An 18,001-nucleotide genomic window follows, 5' to 3' on the forward strand; every position below is an offset into this window, starting at 1 on the left:
TGTTTAAAATGTGGAAGTCTTGGTAGCGACTCTAAGTATGTAAAAATTTAGGATGTAAAAATTTAGGATCGTTACATAAAACATTAACTTGAGACTAAAGGAGAAGCTAAACCTTAATGGGAATGAGTGAATAAAAACACCAAACCGAATCAAATAAGTTAACAAATCAAAATTTGTTACCCATGCAGTATTAGAAAGCCATGACAAAGGGATAATCTTAGAGTCAAGGTCGAGGCCTAAGCCATCGAGGCTAGAAATAAGTCACTTAGGTTGAGGCCACCTTGGTCGAGTTGAGAAAATCTTAATGAATAGCTTTACTGAGTAAGCCTAGGTCGAGGCAAACACCTTCATCCAAGTCTACGATGAATCTCTCTGCCTTCTTTGTCTTAATGTAGACCAATTTCGAGGCTAGGCTAAGCTCATTCGCCTCATGAATTCTTGGTGAATTCCTATTGTTTTATACATGTGGCCATGCTCAAGTAATACTCTTCTCATAATGTCGTGTGATTACACCACCATTAGGACTGAGAAACACATTTGTGCATCATCCTAGAACATGAACGATGCACAAGATACTTTATGGTCATTTTCGTGTGCATGTCTGCTTTGGAAACAAACCCCCCCATTACCAACTATTTCTATTTTGCTCTTACTCTTCAATAGATGAAATATCATCTCCATTATGAATCTATTCCTCCTTTCACTGACGTCATTCTGTTGAGGAGTGTATAGTGCTGTCAATTGATGTTCAATTCCAGCCTCTTCACAAAACCTGTTAAAAGTTTCTGAAGTGTACTCCTTGCCATTATCTGATCTTATAGTCTGAATCAAGCATGCACTTTCATTCTCAATTCTGGCTTTGAATTTTAAAATACGCCCGCTACTTCTGGCTTTTGCTTCAGCAAGAAGATCCAAGACATTCTCGTTAGATCATAAATAAAAACAATGTAATAAAGATTACCATTTAATGATGTTGTTCGTTGACGACCACGAAGATCAATATGACCCAGCTGCAGTTTTTTCGAGGCTCTCCATGAATGTTTAGGAAAGGGTTGCCTATGTTGCTCCCCAAAATTACAAGCACGGCAAAGAGGAATGTAATCATTAATGTCAGCGAGTCTTTTTACCAGCTTCTTTGACTGCATCTAAAGCAAACGTCAATGATGAAAGTGCCCAAGTCTTTTGTGCCAAATCTCAGTGGCACTAGCTCTTGATATAAAGGTCATCTGCTCTTTCTCCATCGGATTTAGAGCAAAGCTTTTTCCTTTCATTTTGACATTGAACAAGTCTTTGACACTACATCTCTAATCAATCACTGCTTATTCGCAAACAACACTTTATAGCCTATATCGAAGTTTAACGGTCCAATTTATGTTTTCAAATTCATTTTTGGGATCCTAAATAAAAGTCTATTTTTTTTCTTTTTTGAGAGATCTTTTATCTTATAACAATTTTTATCTTAAGTAAACTTCAATATCAATTGATAATTTTGAAAAAAAAATATATATACAACAAAAATACTAATAAATTAAATTAATAAAATAAAATAAAAACTATTTTACAATTTTAAATATATTAAAATACTTATCATTAACTAGAGATAAAAGAGGCATATGATGATGTAATTAATATGAAGTATAATGGATAACAATTCAAAAATTAAGAAAAGGTTGTAATAAATAATTATTAGAAAAAAAAATTAATTGCCCAGCTTAGTGAACCACGAATTATTCATCGTCTTCTTCAAAATTAAAATTAAAGTTGTTTCTATAAATAATTAAATAAATAAATAAAGAAAAGAAAAAGAAAAATGTAGCAATTATCTCTACAATTTGCTTTTCATTGACCGTGACCGAGAGTATTGACACGGACCATTGTATTCTTTTTTCATTAATATGTTGATATCTAATATTGTCCACCAAATCCACTTTTTAATCATATTGTATAAAATTGACCTTATATTTAATAAAAATATCAACACATAATATTAATAATAACCCTCTTCCTCGTTTAGAATAGTAAATTTTTATACGACGGTTTAAATATTCTCATAAATTTTTCAAAAGTTCCCATGGACTATGAGATCTCACGTCGGTTGAAAAAGAGAACGAAACATTTCTTAAAATAATGTGGAAACATCTCTCACAGACACATTTTAAAACCGTGAGACTAACGGCGATACGTAACCGGCCAAAGTAGATAATCCCTGCTAACGGTGAGCTTAGGCTATTACAAATGGCATTAGAGTCAGACACCGAGCGGTGTGCCAACAAAGACGCTGGCCCGCCAGGGGGTGGATTGTGAGATCCCACGTTAGTTGGGAGGAGAACGAAGCATTCTTTATAGGAATGTGAAAACCTCTCCCTAACAAACATGTTTTAAAACCGTAAGGCTGACGAAGATACATAACGATTCCAAACGGATAATATCTACTGGCGGCGTACTTGGGCTGTTACACTGACATCCATATTTTCATTAAATTGAGGTCTCTCATTTTTCAACAACATTGTCATTTAAAACTTGAGTGTTAATATTACTCTCTTTAATTTTTCGTCATGAAAATTTTGAAGTTAAGGGTTTATTATGATTTCATGCAAGTGACACAGGTGAAACAAGATTTGAGGTTTCAAACATATGCATCGTCAAATTTGTAATAAGACACAAGAATAGACGAACAACGTTGTTCATTTGAAAATTAAAAACTACGTACCATTATGTTACATTGCATTGTAATGAAACGATAAAAAGATGGTGGAATTCTGAGAAGATTTTCAAACCGATCATAACACGACGTACGACCAAACTGATTCTTTAAACACGACATTGAAATGGAAAATTGAAGAAGAAACAAGAAACAGAAATGAAAGGATTTGGTTTCAAGCAGGGCATTGGAAGCCGGACGGAACCTTCTGTCCACAGTAGTTCAAAAGCAAGCTGAGGGAAACTGAGAGGTCAATCTTGAGACCCAAGGCTCTGGCCTTCACCGCAGTGCAAAGGCACACAGCAGCTTCCAGGTCAAGAAGGCCTTGGATTAGGGTGCAGCATGGGGATTTTGGTGGTGAGCCGATCACTAAGTGCACTAGATCGTCAAGCAAGTCGGCGCAGACGCCAAGCTTGAGGGTGTCCCTGGGGCACTTGGGGAGTGATGGTTGCTGCCTTGACGGGGTGGGCTTGTGGGGCTTGGTTGGCGGCAGTGGGCATGGGACATAGGTGGAGCTGACCATAGTGAAGAAGAGGAGGTTGAGGAGGAGGAGGGCAATGGGTGAAGAGAGCTTGGAAGCCATTGGTGGAGAGATATTCAAGGGTTTGTAGGTTTGTGCGATTGCTTGTGAAGAATTATGAGAAGGGTTAGGGTTTTTATAAATGGGGTTTGGGAATTTGTTGTATTTTAAAACAAAAATTCCTTATAAATTGCTGGATATGAAACACCTAACTCTTTCAGTTAGTTTATTAAGTTTTGAGGAATTGATTTGAGAGATGGGTTTTTAATTCGTTTATCTTTGTTTAAAGTATTATAAAAATGTCAAATGGCCTACAAACTAGACATAGTGATGTTCGATAATAAGATATCACATATTTTTTAAAATAAATTATTGTGGTATGTTTGGTTGGAAAATAATATTTGATATAACCCTTCCAGACAAGTGGGTAATAGATAATAATCTAGAGATTATTTTTAGCACAAATAATTTTTACAAATATAATATGGTTTCTTTTTAAATATAACTATGAGATTCCACGTCATTTTGAAGGAGTAAAGAAACATTTTTTTTTTTTTTTATAAGGGTGTGTAAACCTCTCCCTAGTAAATTGTAAAATTGGCGGCGATATATAATGAGTCAAAGCGGATAAATATATGTTAACAATGAGTTTTGATATATATTGATGTTAGTATGACATAACAGTACAACTTCTAAAACATGACAAGACTAAGATTGTTATTACATGCATGCTTTTAAAATCTTTTAAAGTTTACTTAAGATGAAAATGGTTATAAGATAAAAGAACTCTAAAAAAAAAAAAAAAAAAAAAAGAATTTTTTTAGGATCCCAAAAATGAATTTTAAAACATAAATTGGATCGTTAAACCTCGATATAGGCTATAAAAATGTTGTTTGCGAATAAGCAGTGATTGATTAGAGATGTAGTGGCAAAGACTTGTTCAATGTCAAAATGAAATGAAAAAGCTTTGCTCTAAATCCGATGGAGAGAGAGCAGATGACCTTTATACCAAGAACTAGTGCCACTGAGATTTGGCACAAAAGACTTGGGCACTTTCATCATTGAGGTTTGCTTTAGATGGAGTCAAAGAAGTTGGTAAAAAGACTCGGTGACATTAATGATTACATTCCTCTTTGTCGTGCTTGTAATTTTGGGGAACAACATAGGCAACCCTTTCCTAAACATTCATGCAGAGCCTCGAAAAAACTGCAGCTGGTTCATACTGATCTTTGTGGTCGTCAACGAACAACATCATTAAATGGTAATCTTTATTACATTGTTTTTATTTATGATCTAACGAGAATGTGTTGGATCTTCTTGCTGAAGCAAAAGCCAGAAGTAGCGGGCGTATTTTGAATGAAAACGACCTACAAGAAATTAATATCCATATATTTATTTATTTATTTTTAAATTCAAATCAAACATTATAGTCAATGATATAATCCAATCCAATGATATATGTTCATTTTTGTTAATATTCTACATTTTATTAAAAAGATAGGTTTCATATTTATAATTTTAATTTCATGTGAAATAAATTTAATTCTTTTAATTAAAGTAGATTTTAAAAATTAAGAGGTGGCATTAATAATTATTTTAAATTAAGTCATTACTACACATAAGGATCTTGAAACAAATACAAATTTACTTCTCAATACAAGAATGTTTACCCTACTTCATGTGTTCCACGTGTTTATGCTCGGTAAGTACATGATCGACAAGACTCTAGTGATATATTATGAGCCTTGGCAGTTAGACAAAAGCTTGAGTAAAGAAAAAAATATCTATATAGATGTGACGGCGTCGCGGTGAAGGCCATGAGATCAAAGCTATGATTGCATTTGATTGCATTTTTCTTACTTCAACAGTGGGGTTACTTATGGATTATTTCTTAAAATACTAAGTCACATGTTACTCTTCTTTTTTAGGTATAGGTAAGGTACTCTCGTATGGATGTGACGGCGTCGCGGTGAAGGCCATGAGATCAAAGCTAGGGTATTGTGTTCATGTTTGTTTTAGTAGTCCTTAGGTTATATCACGCCATCGCCTTTTTTTTTTTTTTTTATCTCATTTAAATTCACATTAGCTATTTTTTGCTATATTGTTCATAGAACTGTTGTTTTAATGAATTTATTATGAATGTTTAAGTCCACGACATCGTTTATGAAATATTTTCATAGACTTTTCCACACGTATTAGCCATGTCATGCATGTAGTAGTATCTATATTTGATTAGGAAAATTAGGGTCGTATAGGCCTAGCCTTTTCACTACCTAGAGTACCACAAGTGGCACCATCGATGCCTGTAGTAGTGTCGGTCCCACTACGACTACCCTAATGTGGGAGACCTTTCGTTTAATAAATATAGACTATGACAACCAAATAACGAGCGTAAGCAACCAACAACCCTAAGATGATGCAAGAGATGAAATAATTATGAAATTGTAAAAGAAACAGCCTTTGTATCATCAATTGGACTTTAAAGATCACGTGTTTGTTTAGATTGCTATCAGCTAATATCTAATTAAATCTTGTTGTAGTTAGGAGTTGATTTAGTTTTAATTTGTTTACTGGTTTGTTATTGCAGATTTCTAGGTAGATTTTTTAACATCTTTTTATATTCTCTCTATATATTTAGACCTTTCTTGGTCTTCATAATACAATTTTCTCCTCAACCATTCAATCACTCGTTCTTTCACTAACAAATTGGTATCAAAGCCGTCTTCTTAAGGATCTGTGAGATCAAAATGGAAGGAGAATCCAGTTTTTTAGCTGTTGCACCACCAATCTTCAATGGAGACAATTATCAAATGTGAAAAGTTTGTATGGAGACTTATTTGGAGGCTTTGGATCTTTGGGAAGCAATAGAAGAGGATTACGAGGTCCCTCCACTTCCAGCAAATATTATTGTAGCAAAAATCAAAGCACATAAGGAAAAGAAGACAAGAAAATCAAAGACAAAAGCTTGCCTACTTGCAGCCGTATCTCAAATGATCTTCATGCGAATAATGTCTCTCAAAACAGCAAAGGAAATCTGGGATTACCTCAAGGCGGAATATGAAGGAGATGAGAGGATTCGTGGAATAAAAGTCCTGAATTTGATTAGGGATTTTGAGTTTGTTGAAAATAACAATGGCTCTGATACCAACTTGTAGAAAATAGACGCTCGCTCTGAAATCAACTTGTTTAAATAACTCTCACGAACTTGTGAAGGAGGTGTCAAGAGGGGAGAGACAAAGGGACAAGAAATTATGAAAAAGCTATTTTCTATTACACTGTACACTTTGCTTTCTGTCTCTTGTTCTTGCTCTCTGCCTCTTGCATTTTACAATAAAAACGAATCAACTTATAGGGTTTCTAAGATATAAAATTAGCTATCCCATCACCCATTTTCTCCTGGCATGATTCTTGGCCCTTTATATTTTCTTTGGCCTTTTCCTTCCAACGACTCAAATTTCAAAAGTCTTACTAAGTTTAACAAAATAAAAAACTACCCTTCTCTTCTTTTTTTCATTTAAGTTTATTCCCAACAAAACTCCCCCACATAAACTTCAATGCTCTTGTCGTCTGCCATGCCAATCGTCTTCTTGTATTTGTCAAAAAGTACTTTCGGTAGCGATTTTGTAAAGATGTCCGCAACTTGATCCTGACTTGCCACATGCAGCAATTTCACGTTTCCTTCCTTCACATGATCTCAGATTAAATTTAATCGAACGTCAATGTGTTTGCTTCTTTCACGGTTTACTAGGTTCTTGGCCAACTCAATTGCTGATTTGTTGTCAACTTGTATTACAGTTGCACCTCGATGCATTTGCTCCATCTTACTCAACAAGTTTCTAAGCCATATTGCGTGACACACACATCAAGATGCTGCTACATACTCAGCTTCACACGTCGAGAGTGTCACGATCGGTTGCTTCTTTGAAAGCCAAGTAAATGCTGTGTTGCCCATGAAGAATACATAACCCGATGTACTTTTTCGATCGTCTATGTCTCCACACTAATCACTGTCAGAGTAATCGACTAACTTGTAATATTCTGTTTTTCAGTAGAATAACCCAAGGACAATGTTCCTTGGACGTATCGAGAACTCGCTTCAACGCCTTTCAATGTGAATAAATTGGCTCCTCCATGAACCGACTTATTATGCCAACACTTAATGAAAGATCTAGCCTTGTGCATGTAAGATTGCGAAGACTTCCCACCAGGCTTTTGTACCTATTTGCATCTGTTCGTTCTCCTTCATCGTACTTTGAGAGCTTTGCACCTGGTTCCATTGGTGTAGATACCGGGTTGCAATTTTTCATCTTGTACTTCTTCAAAATTTCCTTTGCATATTTCTCCTATGATATAAAAATACATGTTTCTCCTTGTTTAACCTCCAAACCGAGGAAAAACTTTAACAAGCCCAAGTCTGTCATCTAAAATTCTCGCGTCATTGTGCTTTTGAACTCTTCTATCATTTCATTATTGTTGCCTGAGAAGATGAGGTCATCGACATAGAGATCGACAAGTATCACATCGCCTCCACTCTTCTTTGTATAATGTGAATGTTTGTGGGGACATTGCTTGTACCCGTTCTCCTTGAAGTATGTGTCGATACGAGTATTCCATCCTCATGGTGCTTGTTTCAACCCGTAAAGCGCCTTCTTCAATTTTAGTACCTTCTTCTCTTCTCAAATTTTCACATACCCGGGAGGTTGTTCGAGGTATACTTCTTCCTTAAGCACACCATTCAAGAATGCTGACTTGACATCCATTTGAAAAATCGGCCATTTGAATTGGGCTGCTTGGGAAATGATCAATCAGATTGTCTCCATTCTAGCGATGGGAACAAACACTTCGTCATAGTCGATTCTCGTCTTTTGCTTGTATCCCTTGGCAACAAGTCGCGCCTTGTACCGTTCAATCTCGCCTTGAGCATTCATCTTTTTCTTGAATACCCACTTCCCACCTATGGGCTGACTTCCTACCGGTAATTTTGTCACTTCCCATGTGTTTTTGCAATGAATCGGTTTGCCACTTCATGTCTCGCACCGCCTCTTCAAAGCTGATATTTTCAGCATCTGCCATAAGACATACTGTTGATTCTGGCAATTCGGAGGACAATGTCGACGAAAAATTGGCCGAAGGTTTCTTCGAAGGAAAAATTAGCGGAAGTAAAAGGGAAGAGGGAGAGAGATTCGCTGAGATTTGCTGAAGACTCGATATATTATTTTCCTTCAGTTGAACGGTTTAAATAACCAATCTAATTACAAAAATAGAAAAACCAATTATACAAAAATAGGAAAGTGGACGAAGACTTCGCCCAAATTGGCCAAACAATGGCACCTAGAATTACACTCTTCCATTCACGTGAATTCAGATGTTTTGAGAAACCTAACTAAATAAGGCACATGGCTTTTATTTAACAATCTCCTCCTAAAAGCTATACCTTATTATTTGAACTCCGATCTTTGAGCGTAGTTCTTCAAATTTCACCCGCGCCAGGGACTTGGTGAAAATGTCTCCAAGTTGTTCCTCTGTTCGGATGAAATCAATCTTGATGAGCCCTTGATCTGCACATTCTCGAATGTAGTGGAATCTGATTTCTATGTGCTTGCTCCGGTCGTGCAAAACTGGATTTTTGATCAGGGAGATCGTAGCTTTGTTGTCTACGTATAGCATTGGTGGATCGCTTTCTCTCCTGATGAGTTCTTCCATTAGTCGCGCAAGCCAGATCCCTTGTGTTGCTGCCATCAAAACGGCGATGTATTCTGCTTCGCAGGAAGACAAAGCAACTACCTTCTGTTTTGTTGATTGCCAGCAGATCGCGTCGCATGAGAGAAAGTAGATCATTCCGCTGGTGCTCTTACGATCATCAACGTCACCGGCCATGTCACTATCACTGTAGCCGACCAGCTTGAGTTTCTCCTTTTCGCTCCCTGCGCAGTATCTTACACCCCAGCCTCTGGTTCCGGCTACATAGCGCAGGATGCGCTTGACAGCCACTAGATGCTCCTCCCTAGGTGCTTCCATAAACCTGCTCACATATCCAACAGAATAAGCAAGATCAGGACGAGAGTTTACCAGATAGCGCAGACTCCCGACAATGCTATGGTAATTGGTGGAGTCGACTGTCGATGTAGTGCCGGCCTTCCTTAGTTGGAGTCGGGCCTCCATTGGCGTCCTTGTAGGATTACTGTCCACAAGCCCAGTTGTGTCCAATAGCTTATTCGCGTATGCACTTTGGCAGATGGAGATGCCGGTAGAATTTAGTAGCTGAGCACGCCGAGATCACTCATCTCGAAGTTTTTCGACATCTCCTTCTTGAACCTTCCGAGGACTTCCATGTCGCCTCCAGTGATTATGAGGTCGTCGACGTACACTCCCATGAGTGCCATGGTCGTGTGTGTACATGCCATGCTCAGAGGCACAACGTTTGAATTTCAGTGACAGTAGGGTACTGTCGAGCTTCGCGTTCCAGGCTCGTGGGGCTTGTCGAAGCCCATAGAGTGCCTTGTGCAGGCGCAGTACCTTATTGGGGTTGTCATTGTCCAGGAAGCCAGGTGGTTGTCGGACATAGACGGTCTCCTTCAGCTCTCCGTTAAAGAAAGCAGACTTTACGTCCATATGGTGAACCTCCCAAGAGTAATGTGCCGCAATTGCCAGCAAGAAACGAACGGATTCTAACCTTGCCACTGGCGCAAATACCTCTTCGAAGTCCACTCCTTGCTTCTGGACATAGCCCTTCACCACCAGACGGGCCTTGTGCTTCACAACTTCTCCTTTTTCGTTGCGCTTCAGTTTGAAGACCCATTTGAGCCCTATGGCTCGGTGTCCCGGCGGCATATCCTCCAGACTCCACGTCTGGTTCTCGGTGATAGATGTCATCTCCTCCTGCATTGCCTTCAGCCAGCACGGGTTCTTTTCTGCTTCGGCGAATGTGTTAGGTTCATCTGCACTGATGGCATGTAGTTCGGCAACTTCTTCGAGCTCGCGCGCTGCCAGTCCAGGTGGTTCACCTCCTCCCACTAGATCGTCCATCCTCTGGTACCTGGCCTCCAGATCAGTATCGTGATCGACATCCAGCGTCGAATCCGCAATCCGTGGTGTTGCGAATTCCACTGGTTCAAGGGGTGCACCTGCTGGCGGCGGTGACTTCTCCTGATGCTGGGTTCCTTCTTCTTCCGGCTCGGTGACGAGGTACTCCACCGTGAATTAATTTGGATTATGGTCTGCCTCGATCACGTCATTCCACTGCCAGAAGGTGCTTTCATCGAAGACGACGTCGCGAGACAAGTGAGCTCGCCCCCTACAGGATCATAGAGTCTGTATGCCTTGCTCCCGGGTTCATAGCCGATGAAGACGACCTTCAGCCCCCTGGGATCGAGCTTGGCGAGGTGGGGACGTGTTACCTTCATGTATGCGACGCAGCCAAACACGAGAAAATGATGTACCGCTGGTTTTTTGTTGTACCAGGCCTCATATGGCGTCTTCCCGTCGAGGCTTCAGGTTGGTGACCGATTGAGGAGATAAACGACCATCATTACTGCCTCTCCCCAGAATCTCCCAGGCATCCCGGCCGTCACAAACAATGACCTCACTGTCCCGACGATGGTCTGATTTTGGCGCTCCACCACTCCGTTCTGTTGGGGGGAGTAGGGTGCCGTTAGGTGCCGTTGTATGCCGATCTCGTTGCAGTACTTACCGAAACTTGTCGAGGTGAATTCTCCACCTCGGTCTATGCGCAGCACTCGCATCTTCTTTTTCTCACATTGTTCCTGAGCTTGCTCGAGCAATTCCTGCTCAGGTGCCCTTCCCACAGTTCATTCCCTCCCAGGCCGATTGTGCAGTGCGCTTGGTGGAAAGAGACGCCAGCCGATCCTCCGCGTTAGGTGCCATTGTATGCCGATCTCGTCGCAGTACTTACCGAAACTTGCCGAGGTGAATTCTCCGCCTCGGTCTGTGCGCAGCAGCACTCGCATCTTCTTCTCACATTCGAGCTCCGCTCGCGCTTTAATGCGCTTAACCGCCTCTTCGCTTGCAGCAGGGTCAGCCACATGAAGCGGCTTTTGTCATCGACTAACAGGAGAAAGGAGACTCTTACCGCCTGGGGAGAGTAGCTCATCATCTCGGTAGGATGTTCGAGACGGAAAGGGTGTGCGCCTTTGATTGCTGGCAAACCGTGCACCAACTCCTCCTTCTGTAGCTTTTCTATAGTAGGAGAGTTTAAGTGCCCGTACCTTGCGTGCCCCCTCCAAGATACCTCTTCGAACTTGGCTGAGAGGCTAACGGGTTGCTCTATCTCTAACTCCAGGATGTAAAGACGGTTTGTCGTGCGCCTTGCCTGCGTGAGCAGCCGTCGTTGATTATCGCAGATTTTAAGTAGTCCGCGCTTGATGGAAATGAAGCACCCCGTCTCATCGAGTTGACCCAGGAGCTCCATCTCCGTGAATTTGGAATCGGAATTGGGGACGCATGCACGCCGCCGATCCTTCCTCCCGGTACTCGATTGTTTCTCCTTCCTCTGACTCAACAGCGTGCCATAACCCTAGCGCCTGTAGGTTGACGCGCATCAACAAGGCCCACTCGTTGTAGTTGGACCTTGTCAACATCGGGTACTGAACAACGGCTTGTTGAGTTATGGAGTCTGCTCCCTGTATTTATAGCTTGGTCAATGGCTATATCCGGTAAAGCTATATTTGGTAAAGCCATATATGGTAAAGCTATATCCGGTAAAGCTATATTTGGTAAAGCCATATAAGGTAAAGCTATATCCGGTAAAGCTATATATGGTACATAGTTATATATAGTAGATGGTTAAATCTGGTAAAGCTATATTTAGTAGACTGAACCATATATATATCCCGTCCAGTAAAGCTTTGAAATGTACTTTCTATTCTCTGTACTCTCTTGTTGTACATGCCTGAAGTCATCAATAAAAAATCCTTTTAGCCAGAGTTCTCCTTGTAAATTCTCTCTATCCTTTTCTTTGTGATCATCTAGATCGAGCGTGTGCGTTGTTGTGCGATCCTAACAACTGGTATCAGAGCAAGGAAAAATTCACCACGATCTGTGAAGATGGAAAGTTCAAAGATTGGAATTGAGAAGTTCGATGGATCCGATTTCGGTTTCTGGAAGATGCAGATTGAAGATTATCTGTACCAAAAAGATCTTCACGAATCTCTGTTGGGGGTGAAGCCGGATACCATGACCACGGAACAGTGGAAGCTCAAGGATCGACAAGCCTTAGGGATGATCCGGTTGACGCTATCCAGAAACGTAGCGTTTAACATCATCAAGGAGAAGACAACGTCAGATCTGATGAAGGCGCTGTCAAATATGTATGAAAAACCGTCGGCTATGAACAAGGTGTATTTGATGCGTAGATTGTTCAATCTATAGATGTCTGAAGGTGAACGTGTTGCGGATCATATAAATGAATTCAATATGATCATAAGTCAACTGGGTTCGGTGGAAATTAATTTCGAAGATGAAATTAAAGCGTTGATTTTGATGTCATCCTTACCCGAGTCATGGGATACTGTTGTTGCCGCAATCAGCAGTTCCCGAGGATCTGATAAACTGAAGTTTGATGAAATTCGAGATGTAGTTCCCAGCGAAAGTATTCGCAAACGGGAAACTGGAGATTCATCAGGCAATGCTCTCAGTGTTGATCGAAGGGGAAGAAGCAAATCAAAGAGCTCAAACAAACATGGGCGTTCAAAATTAAAGAATCGGGAAAAATCTTCAAACAAACCCAACGTAACGTGTTGGAGCTGTGGGGGAAAAGGACACTTTCGGACAGATTGTACAAAGCTAAAGAAGAAGCAGAATCATAAATCTGAAGATGATGATGATTCTATATACACAACAGAAGATGCTGAGGACGTTTTAATCCTTAGTGTGGATAGCCCAGCTGAATCCTGGATTTTGGATTCAGGTGCATCGTTCCATTCGTCTCCAAGTAAGGAATTGTTTCGAAATTTCAAATCAGGAAATTTCGGGAAGGTGTATCTTGCCGACAATAAAACCTTGGAGATTGAAGGAAAGGGAGATGTCTCCATACAAACTCCAGCAGGAAATCAATGGACATTACAAGATGTCAGATACATTCCTGGTCTCAAGAAGAACCTGATCTCTATTGGTCAGTTGGATAGCACAGGCTATGCAGCAGAGTTTGGAAAGAGTTCCTGGAAGATTGTGAAGGGCGCCATGGTTGTTGCGTGTGGCACAAAATCCGGAACCTTATACACTACTGCAGAGTGTATAAACATGACTGCTGCTGCTGAGAGTGCTTCCAATTCAAGTCTATGGCACAATAGACTTGGACATATGAGCGTCAAAGGAATGAAGATGCTGACTGCGAAAGGAGCTTTAGAAGGCTTAAAATATTTTGATATGGGTCTTTGTGAGAGCTGCGTTATGGGCAAACAGAAACGAGTTAGTTTCACAAAGGCTGCCAGAGAACCGAAGAAAGTGCGGTTGGAAATGGTCCATACAGACGTCTGGGGACCATCTCCAGTTTCATCACTTGGTGGATCAAGATACTACGTCACCTTCATCGATGACTTTAGCAGGAAGGTATGGGTTTACTTTCTGAAACACAAGTCAGATGTGTTTACCACCTTCAAGAAGTGGAAAGCTGAAGTTGAAAATCAGACCGGCTTGAAGATCAAATGCTTGAGGTCTGACAATGGAGGAGAGTACAACAAATCAGAGTTTATAACATTTTGTGCAGCTGAGGGAATTAGATTAATAAGAACAATTCCCGGTAAGGCAAGACAAAATGGTATTGCAGAAAGGATGAACAGAACCTTGAATGAGCGAGCAAGAAGCATGAGGATTCATTCTGGATTGCCAAAGAGATTCTGGGCTGATGCTGTGAACACAGCAGCATATTTGATTAATAGAGGGCCGTCAGTACCCTTGAAGTTCAAATTGCCCGAAGAAGTATGGACAGGAAAAGAACTCAAGTACTCTCACTTGAGAACCTTTGGCTGTACTGCGTATGTTCATGTTGATCCAGAGAAGAGAGATAAGCTTGATGCTAAGGCTGTGAAATGCTACTTCATAGGCTATGGCTCTGACATGTTCGGGTATAGGTTTTGGGATGAGAAAAATATGAAGATCCTAAGACACTGTGATGTGACCTTTGATGAAAATGTCATGTACAAGGACAGAGAGAAGATAAACTCTGAGACTACGAAGCAAGTGGGAGTTGAATTTGAGTGGCAAGAAAATTCACACAGTGATGGTACAACAGAAGCTCAAGAAATTCCTGATCCTATTGCTGAAGAACCAGACGTGGAGCAAGTTGCACCTGAGCAGGTGTTGAGAAGATCATCCAGAACTACCAGAGCACCAGATAGATATTCAACCTCATTACATTATCTGTTGCTGACTGACGAAGGAGAACCAGAGTCCTTTGATGAGGCCCTACAAGTGGAAGATTCAACTAAGTGGGAGCAAGCCATGGATGATGAGATGAGCTCACTTGAAAGGAATAATACGTGAGTGCTGACTGAGTTGCCTACAGGAAAGAGAGCTCTGTTGAACAAATGGGTGTTCAAAATCAAAGTTGAACCAGATGGTAGAAGGAGGTTTAAGGCTCGGTTAGTAGTTAAAGGATATTCACAAAGAAAAGGCATTGATTATGCTGAGATCTTTTCTCCAGTTGTGAAATTAACTACTATCCGAATTCTACTGAGTATTGTTGCATCGGAGAATTTGCACCTTGAGCAAATGGATGTAAAAACGGCATTTTTACATGGAGATCTAGATGAGGAGATCTATATGCAACAACCCGAAGGATTTGCAGCTCCAAGCAAGGAGCACATGGTGTGTAAGCTCAATAAGAGCTTGTATGGACTGAAACAAGCACCGAGACAATGGTACAAGAAGTTTGACTCCTTCATGAGCAAGAGTGGTTTCCACAGAAGTGAAAAGGATCAGTGTTGCTACCTCAAGAAATACACTGATTCTTATGTGTTTCTACTCCTGTATGTGGATGATATACTAATTACTGGATCAAGTATGAGGGAGATAAACCACCTGAAGGCAAGCTTGTCTTCAGTATTTGAGATGAAAGATTTAGGTGCAGCGAAGCAGATCCTTAGGATGAGGATTTCTCGAGATAGATCTGCTGGCACATTAAATCTATCCCAAGAGCAGTACATTGAGAAGGTGTTGTCCAAATTCAAGATGAATAACGCTAAACCCAGGACTACCCCCTTGGCAAATCATATTGTTGGTGTTAGTATAACACATGCGGAAGCATTTTGGATCTTAGGCACTTTTAGAACATCAATTATTGTAAATAACTAGCATGTTCATAAGTATTAAAACTTAATGGGTTTAAATACTAACCTTTTGTAGTTCAAACTCCTTTTGCCTCACGAACCGGTTTCGAACCACCACTAGTGTCTTCTCCACTATCCTCCGGCCTTAGAACGGGATTGTGGAATCCGGTGAGTGACAAAACTTGGGAGGGATTTTGTATATGTGAAAGAGAGTGTTTGTTTCAAGGTTTTTTCATCAAGATGAAGAATCCATTCCAAGTATCATGATCACTCTATTTAAAGAGTCAAGTTTGCATGTTCATGCAAACTTGAGATCACCAAATTTTGACACTTAAAATTCCACTCAAATGTTTGGGATTATGTGGCAAGCATGCATGTTTGAGTTAACCAAATTTTGACACTCAAAATTCCACTCAAACTTGTGGGGTTTATTTGGCAAACATGCAAGTTTGGTTAAACCAAATTTTGACATCTCAAAATTCCACTAACATGGATTTTTCCATTTGATGAAAGTCAACATTTTGACTTTCTTCATTTTAATTCAACAATTAATTTGAATAATGAATTTCAAATTAAAGTAACATTAAATGATTAATTAAACTATTTAATTAATATTTAATATTAATTCAAATGCCAATCCCAATCAATTCCGACACATAATTGATTAAGATATTTAAATCTTTATTTAAATATCTCAGATTCTCTCTTTTCGTTTAATTCGTAAATAAAACAAAATTGCGGTTAAATATATCGTATATATGTAACGCATATTCCCTAATTTGAATTCGAACACTTCGAACTCACTCGTCACACTGTTCTATGGTTTAGTCCGATATGAGCTAGCAGAGGGACCTAATGGACCTATAGATCATGGGCTCCAACGATCCAAGATTAACCGATTAAACTCATTAACCTGGTTAACCAACATTCGTTAACTACTAGGACACTCCACTATAGCCTAGTAGTTGCACTCCCCTCACTATAGATATATTTCTGTCCATCTGATATAACCATGATTAGTAAGTCGATCCTTCACAGGTTGTTCGTAACTAGAGCTGGGTCAATTTACCGTTTTACCCCTGAAGTTATTTCTTGTTCCTTATGTCTCACTGATCCTCTAATGAACAATTGGTTTGTGGTCCAACCAGTAAACCGAATCCCTCTCAGGCCAATGAGAGGGTGGGGCCCCTTGTTCAAGACCTGGAGTCAGTGCTTAAGGGAACTACCTTTCTTCTATCCCTAAAAGTGGGTAGGAGTGAATTCCGTCTTGCACCCCACGTCCCCAGCCATTCACCCAGTCTTACCCCTGAAATGGGAGGCCTGTTGAGTCGGCGAACTAGAGCCACTCTCACCCATGCAAATCTAAGGATAATTCCGAATAAACAGGAGTTCATGGTTAGCTCAGGATTAAAACCGAGTTACCTAGGTTATCGAATGAAAAGAAAATCAGTCTCAACAGTAAACGACTTTATAAAGTGAGAGTGGTTTTCTTCATGGTCCGATCTTATGCAATACTCATTGCATAGGACGCCCCCACTCACATGTCTCCACATGCACAATTTAATGATCACATTGTTTATATCATATACAAAAGTGGGCCGCATCCATAGTGTCCCCAGAATAAGGTACTCAGCCTTATCCTTATACTATAGATCATTTTGACTATATACTTGAACTTGATCCACTCTTATGTCTCTACATATAGTTCAAGTAATCATACTATAGCCAGAGTGTTCTTAGTTTATTGGATTTAGATTAATGATCGTAAAGTTCACTTTATTCAATAACAATTTATTACTGAATAAACATCAATAATAACTTTATTGAAAATAGAATATATCTTTGTTTACAAACTATGAGTTTTAGGACATAAAACCCAACAAACTCCCACTTGGACTAAAACTCTAGTGGGGTTTTATAACGTTGAGTAGAGAGAAATACAATAAACTTGGGCATCACATACTCATGCCTTTTCTCCCACTTGCCCTAGATTACATAACTCGTAGTCCTAGACTCACTAGGTGCCCTTCAAACACTTTAGCCGTGAGGGGCTTTGTAAATGGATCAGCAATGTTGTGTTCTGAAGCTATCTGTGTGACGATCACATCTCCTCGTTGCACAATCTCCCTTATGAGATGATATTTGCGCTCAATATGTTTTCCTCGCTTATGGCTTCTTGGTTCTTTTGAATTTGCAACTGCTCCACTGTTATCACAATAAAGAGTGACGGGAAGATGCATATTTGGAACGACTTCCAAATCAGTTAAGAACTTCCTAAGCCATACAGATTCTTTCGCTGCTTCACAAGCAGCAACATACTCAGCTTCCATGGTGGAATCAGCAATGCAACCTTGCTTTATGCTTCTCCATATTATTGCTCCTCCGTTCAGAGTGAAGACAGATCCTGATGTCGATTTCCTCGAATCTACATCGGTCTGAAAATCTGAGTCAGTGTACCCTGTAAGGATCAGATCCTTAGCACCGTACATTAGCATA

General features: G+C 40.0%; 1 pseudogene; it reads right to left on the reverse strand.

Moving 5' to 3' along the window:
* Positions 1-2,876: 2,876 nt before the first annotated feature.
* On the reverse strand, positions 2,877-3,224 carry LOC147793100 (14 kDa proline-rich protein DC2.15 pseudogene; annotated as a pseudogene).
* Positions 3,225-18,001: the final 14,777 nt, after the last annotated feature.

Source organism: Cucurbita pepo, chromosome 3, assembly GCF_057944985.1.
Source record: "Cucurbita pepo subsp. pepo isolate OVF chromosome 3, ASM5794498v1, whole genome shotgun sequence".
Classification (NCBI taxonomy): Eukaryota; Viridiplantae; Streptophyta; class Magnoliopsida; order Cucurbitales; family Cucurbitaceae; genus Cucurbita; species Cucurbita pepo.